This window comes from Gavialis gangeticus, unplaced genomic scaffold, assembly GCF_001723915.1.
Source record: "Gavialis gangeticus isolate Ggan-Ray unplaced genomic scaffold, GavGan_comp1, whole genome shotgun sequence".
NCBI lineage: Eukaryota > Metazoa > Chordata > Crocodylia > Gavialidae > Gavialis > Gavialis gangeticus.
This window is the reverse complement of record NW_017728993.1, coordinates 42,312,026-42,315,190: the sequence shown is the minus strand read 5'-3', so window position 1 is coordinate 42,315,190 and position 3,165 is coordinate 42,312,026.

Sequence of the window (3,165 nt, the reverse complement as noted above, 5' to 3'; positions counted from 1 at the left end):
AGCCGAGCCGAGCCAGGCCGGGCCGGGCGGGGGGAAGCCTCGGATAACGGGCGGGCGCCTTGAGGAGAGCTGTCACCTGTCACCAAGGTGAAGGTTGTCCCTCACCCGAGGGCTGGTCCTGCTCACAGGCCTGCAGCGCCCTGACAGAAGATGGGGATTAAAAGCTTTTTCATCATTTTGCTGCAAGTTTGTTAAGTGATGCTCTGACTTGTGAAGGGGACATCCAGTCCCACATGACGTGCTCAGAGGTGACCTGGAGAAACGCAGACCCGATAACATGACGTTGAGGTGGAGAGGTCAGTGGGCCTGTACCCGCGAGCGAAGGGCAAGACTGAATGGGCGAGGGTCAGACCGGCAGGTGTCCCACAGTGATCCTGGGGTGCTCTGCTAGTGAACGATGGCTGAGCAAAGACTTCCTGATCAAGCTGGCAGATGACACCACACTAGGAAGGACTGGGAACACGGTGGAGGATAGGAGTAGCATTCAGACAGCTCTTGATACCTTGGGCTGGAGACAACAGAAGGAAGTTCAGTGCAGCCAGACATAAGATGCTGCAACTGGGGAAGAATGATTAAATAAACAATGGGAGAGAACTAGCTGGGTGGCAGCCTTCCCAGTCTTGTTAGGAAGAATCTAGGGCAATGATTTTCAGCCTTTTTAAGACTTGAGGTGCCCCTTGGAGAATGCCAGCTCTTAGTTTCCACTTGTTTTTTTACTACAGATAAACCAGAGCAATTGGTTTGTTGCAAAGAAGTCAGAAAGACCACAACAGGCCTGAATGGTTTTGACACTGTGGATTCATATTTGGAACCTGAGTTTACCTTGTGAATCCTGCATGCATATCTAACCATGTTGATATTGTGTGGCACTCTGACTATGAATCACTGATACAGGAGTTTTGATGGATCACAGACTCGAGTCATCAATGTGGCACAATTACAACATTTTGTACCATATCAACAGGAGTATTAAGTGTAAGACACGAGAGGTAGGAGTACCACTCTACCTGGTATTGGTTGTACCAGAACACTGTGTTCAGTCCACATTTTAAGAAAAATATGGAGAAGTTAGGGTTTCAGTGGCAGGTGACAAAAATGATAAAGGGGTTAGGAGGCAGGCCATATGGGGAAAGCTTAGAGAAAAGGAAATTAAGTGGGAACTTGATAGCAATCTTCAAATATTTGAAAGGCTGCCATAAAAAGGTGAAAATGACTGTTCACCTTTGCCCCAGAGGACAGGACACAAATCAATAGCTTTAAATTGCAGCAAAGTAGATTCAGATTAGATATCAGGAAAAATGTCCTCATTGTTAGAATAGTAAGGTAGTGCAATAGACTGCACAGGGATACTGAACAATGGGGATACAAGCACTGATCAGGAATAGCCTCGGAGTAGCATTTGTACAGGGGTCCAGATGGGATAACCCTTGAGGTCCCTTCCAACCCTATAATTCTATGACATACCCAAAGCGGATACCGTCAGAGTATCAGCTAACTAGTTAGTTGAAGAAATGGTTAGTGTGGACACAACTGCAGCAGTATAGCTGTGCTTTATAACTGTATAACTACTTTCCTATAGAAAGGAGAAAAACTCTACCAGTATATCAGGTCTACATGAGAAAAGTTTTGCTTGTATCACTATACTAGCAAATACTCTTAGTATAGGTGCAGTTATACCATCAAAAAGTGTTTTGCTGGTGGAGATTATGTCAATCTGAAAACCAAAAAAAGCAATACCAGCAAAAACAGTTACTACACTACAGCTATTTACTGGTTGCGAAATGTCGCCAAACTCAAATTCCTTGCCAACATTTTTAAGCTGGCAATGCTTTCAGTGTACCTATATAACTTAGACCACAGTAGAACTTTCACTAGTATAATTATTTCAAGGTGGGAGAGGAAATTGCATCCTCTCACCAAAATAGTTACAGCAGTATAGAACAGGCCCTTGCTAGGATCCAGGGAGGATGTGGTGGCGTGATTGCATCCACTTTCACCTGTTATACGTGAACTCTCAGTGTGGAGCGCACCCAGACCTCCTGCTTTCACGTGGCTTCAGGGCCCAAAAGGTAAGTGTTGCTGCCCACCTCTCAACCCTGCTGCTTAAATCCAAGGGGAGGGAGAGAGAAAGGAAAGGCTAACAGCAGTAGCAGTCCCCGAGGCTCCAGAGCCCTACAAAAATGGTGACTCTGGTCAGACCCTGTCCTCACTGGTTATATGGAGCTCCAGTAGGAGCTCATACTGACCAGGCAGTGAGCTCAGAACTCATTGCACAAGCCATGGCACTGCCAAATTAGGTGACTGCACTCTCCCTTGGCCCCTTCTTGGATATGCTTCTGCTAGAATTGGCTTGTCAACTTTCCTGTGGGAGGGGGAGTGTTCATATGCAGACTTACTTTGAAATAGCTGCATGGCTTTCACTTCACACCTTTGCAAGTCAGCATGTAGACTAGCCCTCAGACAGACAACCCTGGAAAGCATTGCTACAGAGCTTACCGCTGAGTAGATGAACCAGATGCTCTATTCTAGTTGCAGGATACACACACTTGCCCTGTACTTTTGGAAAAATCTACTCAATTCCCTGCCCTAGCCGGCATACTATAGGATGCACTGGATGCAAAAGAAAGTACTAGGAAGAGGTAAAAGCAATTACATGCCCAAGAGTGCTTTTATTGTTTCCATTCCCCCAGTTTTCTAGGCTTCTCTGTCCTTCTTCAGCGTGAATGATATAGTGCATCTGCCATTTGCTTCTTTTGTATTATCAGGCACCATACACTCTCTTGGGAAATTTAAGATGACCCAGTCCCTAGAGTTTCAGAGCATCGTTATTCTTATATGAAATTAAAGTCGACAGAGAGAGAGGGCATACATTTTCTACATTATTTCTAGAGTATTGGATTCTGAGTATTGGATTCATGTCCTTTCCCCCCACCCTAACTTTATATGTGACTTTGGGTAAGTCAGAAAACTCACAATGATTCAGTGTTTACATATGTTAAGTGAAGATCACAGAAGTGCTTTGAGGAATAAGTAGAGTTGGAGTGTTGTTATAGCCATAACTAGCAAATTGCCTCTCATGAATGATGCGGGGGAGGGAGCGGGCAGGGATGGAGCACGGCCACCCAGCACCCCATGGTGCCCCCCCCCCGCATCCCCCCCATCCCC